The sequence below is a fragment of the Dromaius novaehollandiae genome, chromosome 3 (genome assembly GCF_036370855.1).
Source record: "Dromaius novaehollandiae isolate bDroNov1 chromosome 3, bDroNov1.hap1, whole genome shotgun sequence".
NCBI classification, from domain to species: domain Eukaryota; kingdom Metazoa; phylum Chordata; class Aves; order Casuariiformes; family Dromaiidae; genus Dromaius; species Dromaius novaehollandiae.
In genome coordinates this window covers 103,869,692-103,885,223 of record NC_088100.1, presented here as the reverse complement: position 1 = coordinate 103,885,223, position 15,532 = coordinate 103,869,692, and positions in this window count along the sequence as shown.

The window sequence follows — 15,532 nt, the reverse complement described above, 5'->3', positions numbered from 1 at the left end:
TTTCACCTCGAGGTCACTGGTCTAAATCCACTCAAGTTGGTAGGAGCTGGCAGCCTATCTTGTGGCCAACACAAAATGAGTCATTAACCTCGCTCCAATTTCAAATGGTCCCTTGGCTGGAGAACAGTTGGCCCTGATCACTAACTCTATAGGGAGTGTCAGCCAAAGAGTTATAGGGGCCCGAAGACTGGGCTTCCTGATCAGGCTTTTTAGCACTAATGTGCTCTGCAGCCAACGGCCTCCAGACATAAATGACGCCTATATTGACAGGTTAGCTCAGGACCAGAGACTGCCTCCTGCAATGTGACGCACTGGCTGCAGCAGGCTGAAGAGGAGAGGACCACCTCTGCCTTGGGTCCCAGACTGCCTTGTAGGAGATCAGCAGCTCAGTATACCAGTCACACCTCCATCAGGACTCACCATCCCGATGTGGATGCCCGCCTCTTCTTTTGCAAACATCAAGTAAGGACTTTTTCTCTCTTCCAAAACAGACACCAGGAGCCACCCACTACCTGCCTTGGTGAAAGGGGCAGTGTAGCATCAGGACTCACTCGTGGCCCTGCTGAGGTCAGTCCATCACCAAACACACAGGAGACAGCAAAGGTTTTAACCTTTAGTGTCAGTCCCAAATGTGCAAGGTGAGCCATGGTGATGGTGGCTTGTGGGAAAGGGTAATGGCCCATGCTCTATCTGCTTTGTGGATAAAAAAGCTTACAGGCCTACATCTTACCAACAGTTGCAAGAATGAGCAGCATTAAGGCATATGTTTGATCCTGTTGGCTTCCCTGGGTGAAGTTATAGACTTGGTATGTGCCTATGGGTCCAGCTTTTTAATATATATAGCTGGGATCTTGTCCCATCAAGCTCACTCAAAATAATCCTAATTTAAGCACTGAAAACAAAAGCAGGAATAGACATAAACAATTAAAACCACTGATTATAGCCCCTGATAGCAGGCACAGAGGGAAGTCATGAAGAATATTATCTGTAGACTCTTTTTGCCCCTGAATCAAGGAGCAGTCTTAGAAACAAAGCACAAATTTCACTATTTTCATACCTAAGCTAACTAGATTTCAGTGTGAGCAAAGAGATTTTTCTTACAACTTTAATTAAAATACCCAATATGAAAAGTAAAACAAAAGCAACACCTTCCTGTCACACATCCCTCAATATTAAAGAGTAGCATTAACTCGGAATGAAACACTGATATACCGAATGCCCCTTTGCGAATGGGTTGAATGTTTTCATATTGTGTGCTGAACCATTTGAGTCATGGGGAAGCAGTGGCAAGATTTTAATTCCACACAGTACATCCCCACCTCTGAATTTATTTACCAAGAATAACATTTATTTAATGTAATTTAGTTCTAAATATTTAAAAGCTCACTTTGTTTAATATGTTTTCGAGTACAAGATGTTAAGTAATTATGTATGATGTGGTGGTCTTTTATTAGGTAGTTAATGACCATCTGGGAATTCAAGCCCCAAGGCAATGCCAAGGGCTTCTGAGTATTAGCTGGCCATTAACATAGTGGTAATGGACTAGCACACTCTACATGATTATGACTATTAACTAAGCATAAAAAAATAACATTCAAATTAAAACAGGAAATTCAGGTTTAAGGCTTCTCTAGCATCCTTAATTTAATCTGATCATAGTGACCCATATGGCTGAGTCTTGTGTTGAACCGGATCAAATGGCAAAGAGATTCAAGCCAGTGTCCCCCCTGGCTATCCTGGAGTTTAAAGCATATCACTGTCCCCTGTGAAGGCAGGACCCCCCTGCTGGCAGCCCTGCTCCCAGGTGCCCACGTGCCTTCATGGCGGTCTGGGCCCCCAGCGCCCACGAGGAGTCCCGCTGCCACCTCGGTCCTGCTGCGAGTCTGAGCGTCAGTGACATACAGCACAGCTAGGAGATGTGCCTTCCCCAGCGCTACGAATGGCACCAAGAGCAGTGCCCAGGCCTGCTGTAAGCCCCGGCATGGGGGGCATCTGCTGGGCCGCACAGCATCTCGAAGACGGGAATTATTCCAGTGCATTGGCACAGCAAGCCCCAGGCTAGAGCCTATTTCCCTGCTACGTACACTTTGCAGTCATTGAATTTTTCTGGTGTTTTCTTTTCTCTTTTAATTAAGTGATGTAAGACAAAGATATTCATTGTAAACAAATCTAAGATAAAAAGTCCTAGTGCATTTTAATATGCTCATGTAGTATTACAGTTCATAAACAATATTTCAGAGAGGAGGTAAGACAGCAGATACTGATTTCATTTCACTGCTGCCTTAATATTGTACTTCTGTTGTCCTAGGCAGTCAACAGTGCTTTCATGGAAGTTAGAGACAGAAAAGATCTATTAGATTTTACTATTCTCTTGACATGATAATGTGCTGTATATAGACCTGTACTGAGGACTTGTATCGAGTTTGTGTTGCCATCGTTTGTCATAAAGTCTCCAGAGACTTGAATTGCCATCATCTTGCCATCAGAATGACATCTTAATATGGTCTCTGCTTCACCAAGTTGCCATGACATTATCATGAGATCATTAGACTATGCAGAGTCCCATGCAAAAGAGAAAAACATGATGTTATAGAAAACTGCTGTTGGGATTTGATAATTTCATTTCTATTTCTTCCCATGCACTACAGTTCTTTGACTGGTCAGTAAAAAGACAGATGTTTGAACAGTGGGGTCAGGGGAACCGACTAGACATCAGAGCCTTTTTCTCTGACACAGGGATCTGATTAAGGTTGAATGTAAGCATGCTAAAGTAAAGCATTAAAAAGAAAAAAGAATCAGTGTCAAACGAAAGTTTTTCATATAGAGAAGAAATGGCGATATGTAAAGGTTTAGCTAAAGACTTTCCATCTTTGTTTTGCAGGAAAAAATTGATTTAGAAATTTATTACACATTTATTTATATTGCACAGCACATTCCTAAAGAGACCAGAGAAATTTGAGAACTTAACAAGCTATATACTTTTGAGGTAACAGCTTATCCACTGCTGAACACAGCTATCTCTGGGCTGAAATACAACTGTTTAATAGCATATAGCAATGCTACACAAAGCCAAGAGGTAAAGAAAAAATATGCCCAAGGTGTGTACAGTTAATGCGAAATATTTTTACTGCTGTGTCTCTAGAATGCACATGATCCAAATCCAGGAAAAATTAAAAGGTTAAAAAAGTTACAACTAAAGAAACAACAGGACAGTGCCAAGTGAAAGGTCACAAGACAAATGAAAAACACATCAAATGGCTCACCCACTGATATGCTCTAACAGCAAAATGACCCCCTATCAAAATGTTCACCATGAGCGCAATATCAGAAACTCACCAAAGAATGCATGAAAATGTTGGCTTCCTAAATTAATCAAGTTTTATAGCTTGCTTGGAAATTTTGGTCAGGACTTTTAAATACTAATGTACCACTTCAGCTAATATAATTTCCCCTTGAAAACACACCTTCTTTTCCAGTAATAGGAAGTGTGTTTATTGCTGCCCCCACCCCAATTTTATGGCACCCTACGTGCTTACGTGTATTGCCCAATACTTGGAACAATCTTGGCTTAAGTTTTATGCCCATTTGCCTGAATCATTTCACTCCGCTGTGCAAATGGAAAAAAAAAGAAGAAAAAGGTTTAATGTGAAATCTGAAGGCAAAGGGACCATACTTTCTAACAGTGTGTACTGTGCTCATCTAGAGCAATCGTGCTCATCTAGAGCAATCATTATTGTTCGTTACATTTCCATGCAGAAATCATTACATTTTATATGACAATATGCATTTTTTTATAAGTAAGCTTTAAGCGAATTAGAATACTTAATATGTTTTTTGAACTTTTGCCAGGCGCGAGCTCCCAGGCCCGTTCCTTCTATTTACATTGTAGCATTTATCCATTTCCAAATATGAGAAGATTTATCTATCAGATTCTGTGCAAATTCAATACACAGATAATTTGTAAAAAGCTTTCTTTTTAAAATGTTCTGTGGTTTTTCTAATCTCATCTCTTTTCTAATTTCCTAATCACATAACCTTGAAGTCTAAAGACACAGCCTGTGATAATCTGTGTAAACTGTCTTTATTGTTATCACAGACATTTACAAAAAAAATACACACGCGCACACACATTCAAAGCTGCCTTTTAAGTAATACTTTAGTCACAGTTCAATCAGATCCACATTACTGCTACTCATCAGATAGAAAGTGTTCACAAGCAGAAGGGGGATATTGACTTTAAAAATTCACTGGCGAGGCGTACAGAGCCTGCAGGAATGTCAAAACTCCAACCTGCATTTTGATGTTTTTGCCTCAGGTTAGTCTTGACTGACATGCTTGGAGCACTCTTGTTTGTGCTCCAGCATCCATTAACTGTCCTTGACTCAATGTTATACAGGCCTTTACGGTCAGCTCGGTGCCTAATGGTTACAGCAGATTAGATGCCACGAGGTGTAAGAAAAGCATACGCCTCACTTTAAGGGATCACATTGGTTGGTCTCTGCTTCATTAGGGGGTATTGTTTGATCCTAAATTAATGAGAGCCTGTTAATTATTATTCTGATAACTGTGCTTCACGTGGGAGCATGCCAGGCAAGTGGTGTTTTAAAGAAATGGAGTTTCGCAAAGGAAAACAAAATGTCAAGGTTGAGATGTCTTTGAGTGGGCTTGGTTTACATGTGAGGCATTTCACTCAAGTGTGGATGCTGTTAGATGTACAGAAAAGAAAGTCTTAGCTGTACTTTTGTGCAGTGTTGAATGACTGCCGTGCAAAAACAGCTCAAAGAAGGCTTATCAGTCCAATATATAGATAGATGTATACATCTATAATCCTATGCAATGTGCATTGCTGCATTTGCTTCTCTTTGACTTTGTCCTTCCCCGGTTTCCACAAAGTTTTTGAAAAATGATCCAATACCCACTTGCACTTGGGTTCAAGGAAATCTCCTTTTCAAAATAGGGTAAAATGGTTGCTAAAGCAGTGTTAACATTAACAATCATTTAAATCATTTTGATGTCACTCACATTAATATAGCAGAGAGAACTCTTCAGTAAGTGCTGACAGGTACAAATATGCCCATAGAAATGTTTTTCTTTAACATCAGCCTCAGATAAGCTTCTGAGGTGCCTATATTCATTTACCAGGAAGTATTGAGATTAGACAGATGTCTCAATTTAAAAAGGGAGAAAAAAATCTCATGTAGATTTGACACTATTTCACCTGTGTTTTTCTGCCAGTCTATATAATGCTATCAGAACATAACCAGAGTTTTGATTTATACCCCTCATTTGACATTGACTGGCAGTTCTACAGAGAACACGTGCAAAGAGATGGTAATTTAGAAATATGGAGAGCTTATTAGGCCAAATGGAAAAAAAAAGATCATTTCATTTTACTTCTTTTGAAATTAAATGGGGGCCAAAACACCAAAACTGAACATCACCGAATGGAGGCATTCGGAATGGGAACCTGGACAGGGCCCAAAATGTGCAGATGGCTCCTGTCTCTGTAAAAGGCCAAATGAGGAATATGAAATGCCCTAAATTCTATAGTGGGAAGGCCTTGACATTTTAATCTGACTTAATAGTTTAGGGCAATCTATGCGTTTAAACTGATCTTTTCCACTGATTTGAGATATTTCACTGAAGACAGAGATGCTCCTGACTATTCCATGGCTTGGAGTTTCTCACCTGTGGTCCATGGGATGAAATGTAGAAAGTTCTTCAGCTCTTCGGATCTGCTTGTCCATTAAGCCATGACCATGAACCTGGTTGCCTGAATTTAATAACCTCAGTTTGAAAACCTTTATCTTGGTTTAGCAAACTCCTTAAAGTTGAAAAGCTCCAGGAAAAATGGTTCTGCAGAGGAACGTATCTTGTTCTGGTAGTGTCAAGGTTGACTAAAGCCAGCTAGTGTTAATGGTAACAGCTTGGAGCTTTTTAAATGATTAAATGATTGGAATCAGAATATGATATGCACATTAAAAAACTGAGACAAATAAGAAAAAGAAAAAAAGAAAGAATCATCATGGCCCTGCATAACTTTTTAAGATTTGGTTGTAAAATGTCATGAGCCCATGTAGCTGCCTCTTTTTTTTTTCTAGACCATAAAGTTCATAATCTTGGAATAATGTTGCTTGTTCAAAAAAGAAGTTAGACTGGCATTAGAATCCTGTAAGCACCACAGTGACAATAAATTTATGTACATTTTTCTCTCTTTTTTGTGCCTTGCACTGCCAAAGACACTTGAAACGTCTTCTGTCTTCTGTTGATTTTCCTTTGGAGTAAATCTTATTGTTTGTGGATGGTTCTCAACCCACAGTGGTTGCGACTAAAAGCCTTCTTCCCAGAGGCAGAATAAGGGCAACAATGAGAAGCAGCTTCATTTGCATCTTCCCCACAGTGTTCAGCCTCTCTGCCTCAACCCTGATCTAGTAAGTGGTTAGCTGAGTCCATGTGGGGGTTTCAGGCTTTGGCATCAGCAGTCAAGATGGCAGATTGTCAGTAGAAAAGATAGCCTCCTATTTACTGTTAATTTGCCTTGACATTTTAAACCCCACATCCACGAGTAACCCAGCGTTTGTGTGAATCACCTGGTTGGATGCTCAGTCCCAGTTGGAAAGCACAGCTTTGGTTTCTCCATGCTTCTGCTGTTTTTCACAAAACTCCCAGGTGAACCTGTATGGACCTTAAGTAGTTGGTTGTTTTCTACCTAATCCACTCTGAGCCTTGTGCTGGAGTTCAAAGCAGAAACAGTCAAAATGGACAAAACAGCAACTCTGTAGCTTGTCAAAGAACCTAACATGTCCAGAGTATTGCTGGAAAAAATAATAATAATAAAAAACAACAGCTGCCTGGTTGCACCATACCACAGGGTGACAAGGGAGACTCTGTACACCCTCCGCCAGGCACATGTATCAAGGGGAGAGCTGCAGGTGTAGGAGCAAGTTTTATTTTTTCCATTTTTTCCAATAAATCTCTTCTTGCTTCTGCTTTTAGGCACCATAACAAGTGCACCATTACTACAGCAACTATTATCTGGGCCAGACAGAAACCCGGAGTTTCCTCTCAGAAGCTTTGGGAATGGCAGAGGGTGAGTATGGCTCTGAACCACGATCATCTTCCTGTACTTCTCAGAGCAACTTATTTAGCCTCAGAGCTGAAAGTAGACTGTTGTGTGTGTGTGTGTGTGTGTGCGCGCGTGCATGTGTGAATACAATCCCATGTGAATGTGAAAAAAACAGGTCCATTCTTGACCTACATTGAACAGAAAACCAAAACGTGCGTCTTACTGCCTACTTAAAGAAAAGGGTCTCTGTGAGGTCTAAGGAAGCTCCATTTAGTGGTGACACACAGTCTCCTTGAGGCTACAGTAGCAGGCAAAATATTAAGATTCTGGGAACCTCATTTGAGTGCAGATTTTTTTTTAATTGCATAAAAAGACCTCTGTGGACCAGAGCAAGAGGTGTAATTAAAGGTCAGGTGGACTCTTACCTTGTGAGCCTTGCCGCTGGATTGTCTGGGAAGTGGGCATGCAAAGAGAATGATGGTAGCAGATTTTTGGCCCTAAATAATTAAATAGAACTAAGTGCTTGTTAAGTTTGCAAGGAGATTTTAAGCAGCATATCCCTGTTGGGGAATGACACATAAGTGAACACAGGGAACTGTCAAACCTTTATCTATACGTATGAATTTCTGAATAATATGTACTTCCCCTCATTATAGCAGTGTGAGCCAAATCCTGCACTCTGTTGTTTCATTATAATCACTATGGAAACCACGTGACAGCTGAAAGTGCCTGTATCCTAGGAATTGACTCCATGGAATATACTTGTTTTAAATGGAATTTTTTAGTTTCAAAGCTGGCCTCCTAGGAGTGGCTTTTATTGCTTTGATTTAGTGAAGAGCAGGGCAATTCATCACGAGCCCATTTGGTCCAGGGGAAGGAATGTAGGCTGGGCTCTGTTTTGTGGTAGAAGGTTCTTGACATTTGATACGCTGCAGTCGGGTGACAGGAATCGGGATCTCCAGAGCTTTGCGCACATTCGTCACCATCCTATTTGTTTTGTTATGAAGTTTCCTGTAGTTTTCAGGTCTGTCAGAGCTGCTGTGATTGCCAGATAAGTGTGTTTGGCGGCGGGTGCGGCTAAGCCAGAGGAGGGTGCCATTTCGGAGGTTTTGCTTTGGGATATTTTTAGCTGGAAGAATAAGCACGTGCGTGAGGGAGTTTTCCTGATGTAACACAACATTTCAGCACACTGTGAAGGTCACCTAGATGTGAGATTAGTTGCTTGCTGTGGGTATAAATAAAACAAAAGACATCTTTAAGTTAGCCGGCACTAATGCTGCCCGGGAGCTTGTCGGGGCTCCCAGAAATGAGTGCTCCACCACTTACTAACTTAGTTACTCACCAGCAGTGTCCAGAAGTGGCCTGACTGCACCTCTGCAATGAGAAAGTGCAGTCTGAGTCTGGCAGTATTTTTTTATTCTGTCCATTAACACACAGAGAAAATGCATCTGATGCAGCTTGCCATACATGGTGCAGGGTACCTGAAACACCCGAAAGTACAGTGCTAGGGAAGAAAACAGGGGCCTGATCCAAAGCAAAGACCACAGGCACCTAAACCAGCACTAAGGCAAGATTTTAGGCACTGAGACACACATCATGACACAAACCTCTGCACTCAGCTACTGCTTAACCCAGGAAGGGCCTACGTGACCCAGCCCTGCCTGGTCCGAAGGCTGCCGGGGGCCTGCGGGCTCCTTTCTGTGCACACAGGCCTGCCTAGCCTGAGCACGAGGTCCCTCATGCGGGTTGGGCAGCCACTGGGATCCAGAAACTAGGGAGAAACCAGGGGCTGATACCGATATACTTCGAGAGAGCTGATCACACACTGGGCAGGATGATCCACACAAAATCCATTGTAGCTACTCTACTTTTAAAACATGTCAGGAGGCAGTACCTTCCTTTTCTGTAGTAACCTGCTGATTAGAAGGCTAGTTGCTTGGAGTTTTTCTGTTGTCTTAAACCAAGAATATAAATGCATACACAACACTAGGAAATCCAGACCTGCTCTCTCCATCCCTGCAGTGCCTTCTCCTGGAGCGCTCGTTTCTCAGCACCGTACTGCGCGCGTGGGCTCCTGACTCTACGCTTTGTAATTCCTGACTTTGTATCTAAATCCTTCATTTGATCTGGCCCAGGCACTTCTGCAATAGCTGGAAAACTGAGCGAATGAATGGTCAGTCTAAGTGCTTCATTAAAGTAGTGATATATGCAGAAGGAAGAGTACCTACAATATAACTGTCCATAAGCAATTGAAGAAGTAAGCATGTCAGCATTTTTACTGCTGTTATAGTAAATAGCTATTTATAACTTAACCCTGCAAACACTTACTGGCATCAGAAAAACTTAAAAATGTGTTACTTATGTCCTATATTTACTGAAAACTGGACAGTCTTACATCACCCGTGCAACCAATTAAAGCTAGGTACAGCTCCACTTTTCAAAGGGTTGCGTAAGTTGATTCTTCTGAGACATACCGATGAAAGCTGAACTTTGACAAGCAAAGTTTGACAAAGGAGAAGGACAATTGCTGTGTAATATGGACATAGGAAAGACCACAGTAGATAAAATAATGCAGTTCAGTATACTAATACACATAAACTTTTAAAGGAGTATTTACAGAAGGCAAATTAACTGTCCAAAGATAACTATTGCAGAGATAACTATCTTCGCTTTAGGGATCTTTTTATACAGTTATCTTTTGAAGCCATTTGTACCTTGGGCTTCTACAACATCACTTGGGAATAAGTTATGAAATTTAATAGGGCAATGTGTGTAAAAATATTTCCTTTTGATTCTGCTTGCTCATTTCATCAGGTTCTCTTAGTTCTTATGTTATGAGAAATAATGAATAATCATAATCATCCCCTGGTCACCTTCTCTCTTTAGGATTTTATACTTACCCATTTTCGAAGCTGAAGAGTCTTCATTATTTTCTCTCTTTTCTGATTGTCCTTTCTCATTCTTTTCTTTATCTACTCTTGTGCTATTGAATATATTTTTTTTTATTTTGGAGGAGGAGGAATGATCAGAACTGCACTCAGTTCACCACGTGGAGAGCTTTATTTATTCACTGGCCTATTGTTGTTGCCACTGTTCTCACTTCCTTTCTCAATGATTCCTTACATTCCTTTTTTCTTTTGCTGACTGAGTACTGAACTGAGGTTTTCAGAAACTGACTCTATAGTATCTATAATGACTTCAAGATCTCTGTCATGAATGGTGAGAGTACATTTAGAGATATTTTTTCCTATCATCTTCTTCACTTTACAAATATCAACACTGATTTTCGCCTGCCATTTTCTCACCCCATCATTTAGTTTGTGAGTTTCTTCTGCAATTTTCAGTCAGATTTAGCTGCAGCTCTCCAGAATAATTTTATGTCAGAAAAAAATGCCATTTCAGAGTTCACACCTTTTCCAGATGATTGATGCATCTACTGAACAGCATGGTTCTTTTAAGACTACATCAGTAACCTTGTCTCCATCATTAAAATGATGATGACTATGTATGCCTAACCTTTATTTCATATGTGTTAGTCAGTTACTAAACCACAATAGGACCTTAGGTTTCTTTAAGTGTTTATGGTGAGGAATGTTATGAACAGGTTTTTGAAAACCCACTACATAAGAATGATTAAATTATGCCTATGTTGTATCCTTTAAAACCTCTGATAGGTATGTGTACATGACTTTCCCCTAAAGAATTTATAACTCTTTCCAGGGTATATATTCAGACTCAGTTATTAAACTTATTCCTCATTATATTTACTACCAATCAGGTGGCGTGTTGTTTGCCAGGACAGCCCGGAGCACTTTGGGAACTGGAGTCACGCTTGCCATGTTGCTCCTTGGGGTCTTGGGATGATTTCAGAGCTGGTGCCGGAGCACAGCCCAGTAGCTCTGCAGGTGAATTATCTTAGTCCTCCAGACCTGACAGTTTTTGCTATTCATTTTGTTTCTTTCCAAAACATATTATATTGTCTCTTCAGTTTGGATCAGACCCACAGCCTCATTCCTTGTGAAGAAACGCTCCCCACTTCTGCTGTTCCTAAAAACAAGTATGTAGCAGACAAGCTAGAAAGCCAGTTTATACAGATCTCTGCATCACTTTTTTCACCTTCCACTTGTTCAGGAGTGGTTGCATGTTGCTTGAATTACTCACAAATTCTCATAAGAGTTGCTGGACCTGTCTGAATCCCTGATTACAGACTAAAACTGTTGGGCATCCTGGTCTTCTGCAGCTCTCAGTTTGCGTGAATTACCCAGGAATCTCTGATGCCAAATTTGCAGTGCTTCTTTTTCTTTCTGTTCCTTAAAAATCCAGAAATAGAACTAGGCTACTGGGGCATTTCCATGCCCTTTCACATTTACATCACTTTTCATATGCAGAGATGCTCCTTCCAAATCTATTCCTCCAACGGCAGTAATTTTGATCTTTTAATTCCACATAATCTTCCAATGCCCTTTTTTAGCTTGTTCTGCCCACAGTAGAGACCTTCCAGTAGAGACTGTGGACTGGTTTTAGTTCTGCATATCCTTCTCTTTCCTGGAATTTACACTAGGCAATTCATAGAAAATATAAAGGTGTAGGTCAAATGTGAGGATTACATCCTCAGGTTCCTCACATGCTCTGAGTTCAAGATACTGAGTTCTCTTGGCCTGTCAGATGTTTACCTCGGATTCTGTTGTCAATCTTTTTGAGAAAATACTGACTTCAGTTTTCTCATTTCCAAAATCTGTCATGGAAAGCAGAAGGCCAAATTCAACTTCTGTATGTTCAATATCTATATAGAAATATAATTAGATTGCTGTAATTATAAACATATTGAATATATTATATGTGAGTGACTATACTGAACACATAGGAGTTCAATGACATATATAAATTTTTTTATCTATACATGCATATATATATATGAGTACATACATAATATGGCCATCAGCTCTTCTGCTGCATTTGTCCTAAATCTTGCAGGTACACTGATCCAGTTCCACTGACCCTTTCCTATCCATGTTCTTTCTCTCAGAATTTCTTGTTTTTCATGAATAAAAGAAAAATACCTCTCCATTGTTCTCTACCCCACACAGGCATACTACTTCTGTTCTTGTGTGACACAGGCACTTTTAATAGACCAGATCAGATTTCCACTTCACCCAATATGCTAAACATATTCTGGGTTTCCTCTTGAAAAGAAAATACTGGGGAAAGATCCTTCCTTATTTCTTTGTGTGATATCTTTCATTCATAATTGGGTAACACATTCATTCATACGACAGTAAACTGGAATAAAGCCTACATTCTAATATGTTCCAAGTCTGGAACAAATAAATATACAACATCTCCCCCCCACACTTCTGCTATTTAGCATGTGGTAATTAACACTTGTTAAAATGACTAAAATTTCAAACGTGGACATGCTCTGTGAGAAAACCGCAGAGTGATTATACTGTGAACACTTCTGTCAGAAGATAAGAGGTATTTTTAGCAATCCCATGTCATTTTTGTATGAGTTTTGTCACGTCCCAATGAAAAAAAAAACCCAAAACTTTAGTTCCTTGCAGTCTGGCTTTTTCATCAAACAGGACATTGGCATTTTCACATTGCAGAGGATTCCCACTTAGTTGTTTCCATCCCCAACTTAGTGGCCCTGGAGTTATTTAGCAAGAGATGACTGCAGGAAACCACGCCAGGTACATTCTGCACACGATCAATAGGGTCCAGGAAGGGGAAGGCAGGCAGCAGCGTGGAGACTGGCTGCGAGGCTCCAGAAAGAATATCTTAGAGCAGCCATTCCCCCGTCGTCTTGCATTGTGCATGGCTGGTGGGAGGGAAGACGCTTCACTGGGGACAGGAAAGAGGATCATTTTGGTTATACAGTGATTTTCACTCATTTTGTACAGGCAGAGATAGCTACCAAAGCGCACAAAAATGCTGGTTCAAATCTATGTAAGATAAAAGTCACTGCTGGTAATGGGATAGTCAGTAAAAGATGACGAGAGGTTAGAAGTCTCTGGAAGAAATTTCTTCTTCCAGTTAAGTTCATTGTGTATGCCATTATAAAACAAACAAACAACACGGACAAAAAGAATGACGAATTTCCCATTGAGGAAGGTCAGGTGACAAGTGAGAAAATGTAGTGGGTTTATGGGTCAGAAACATGCTTGCACTTATTTGATTGCTTTTAACTGAATCTGGAAACCTGTGATGAGCAAACTGGACTTGCAAAGGACAGAGGCATTTGAGATGCTGCCCTGGCAGCTGAAAGTCAGGACAGTGGTGGTGGGAAAGACCGTAGGAAAACATGGAAAGATGCTGCAAAAATGGACCTTAAACAGATTTTAGACTAGTGACTCTGTCCTAGTGAGGCAGTTTTCAAGGCTCCATCTCGGCCTCAATGTGAGCTGCTGTGCTAGGATGGCAGTGAAATGTGACTGGTAATTATCACCGGCTGTTTTACAAGTGAGGAGCTTGCAGTGTTCATGTGATACCAAGTGTTCGTTGTGTGCTGAGCAGTTTTCTGGAAGCCTTGGCTTTGTTTTCCCTTAGTCCTGAGAACAAAAAAGAAACGATGCAAGGAAAGTGCAAAATGAATTCAAAAAGAACAATGGAATTGTGCTTGATTTGTTTAATTCTGAAATCAAGGTCACTTAAAAGTACTACAGCTTTTATTTGTTTTATTGTTTTTTTAAGGATTTTTTTTTGGCAACATCTTTCTTTTCATTTGACGGTCCTGTTATCCCAGAACTGTGTATGTTACTGATCCTGCCTGTATTCAAAGCTGTTATTAAGTGGAGTCTTTTAGATTTTAGAGAAATGATAATGGTTCCAAAGATGACAGAAAGTGGCAGCTGGTGACAAAAAACCCCCTTGATAAGACGACAACAGTAAATCAAACTACTGCCACTTTTTCGTTTCATGTTTGTTAATACCACCTCGCCTTTTGAAGTTTAAAGCAAGGTTCAAAAGAGCCAGGTGCTGAATCATAATATTAAAGCAAGTAAGGAGCTCCATGAAAGAGAAGAGATCTGAGAGGGGAAAGCAACAAACACGGCTTTCAACTGCCTTTTGTCGGCCTTTCTGCAGATGTCACCAGTTGTTATCCCCAGCAGAGGCTTCAAGCTTGTAGCAGTGCCTCTGGCTGATTCCAACTCAACGTTTCAAGTGTCAATCAAAAAGGAAGGACGCAGCTTAGGTCCTGGTCATTGTCCTGTGAAAAGAGCCAAGCGTTTAACATTGATTTAGCTCCCTCAATATACAAAGATAGAGCCAGCTTTGTACAGCAAAAGGGCCTTTGGCAAGGTTGCTTGTAGAGCAATTCCATCGCATCCGATGCTCCTTGGTTTAGCTGTCACACTGCAGTGTCTGGAGTCCTATGAAAAGTTATTCAGGAATGAGTGAGCAAATTAAAAAGAAATAACATGCTCTCCTAAATAGCAATGCAAGCTATAGAAAGTGCTCTTAACATCATTTAGCCCTGAAAAGCATTTTTAATAAAAGTATTTTATGCTTTTAAATACCATTTAACAGGGAGAATAAGATGTCTCAGGACAAGAGGAGGCCCTTGTGAAACCCATCTCCATTGGACTGGATAAGCAATTGTACTGGTGAAGTATTTTTGGTCAAGTGCTCGCTTATTTTGTTTTTGAGCTGCTTGCACTCACTGCCACCCACATACTACATTATTCTTTTGTGTGGGTGTAAAAAAATACCCCAAAACCCAACAAAAGCCCTGCCTGAATTCCACAGACGCCCAGCTCTCCTGCTTTCCTGTCCTTTTTCTTGTGTCAAATTCCTGCCCACTTCTCTCTCATAATTGTCTTCAAAACACCTTGGCAATTATTTCATTTTCAGCCATTGCATTCCCCGTTCGGCTCTTACCCAGCATTGCAGATGAGCTACACAAGTCACTTGGCATTGTCATGGAAATGACAAGTCTGTGGCTGTGCTCAGGCTGTTTCAGCAGGCCTCTGGTGGGGGCAAGTTCTCATGAATGTGGTAGAAACCACATCTTTGTCCTTAAAAATCACAGTGAAGCTGGGTGAAACACTAATAAAGTATGCCTATCATTTTAAATGGAGCCAACACAAGATAATTTAATCCTGTGTACCTTTTAGTAATGTCAAATTCATGTAAATAAGCTTTTTACTGTCATTTTGCTTAGAAGCAGGGTTCTTCATTCTAGGGTTTCCTGCATCTGTCCATTCAATGTTAGTGCACTAGTGGACTATATGAGCCATGGGCTAACCTGATACCACAGTGACAGTAGTCTTGATTCAACAAAATTCTTGTGCACTCGGCTAACTTTAACCAGATGAGGAAAGCAGCTAAAAATATGAGGAAAATATTTCCCTTTTTCAGGCTTGACATTGGTACTGTTTTCTGCTTCTCACAATTTCCTTTTTGCCAATACTTTCATCCTCCTTCATGTAGAAATACTGGTTAGAAAATCATGGAAAATGTCACAAG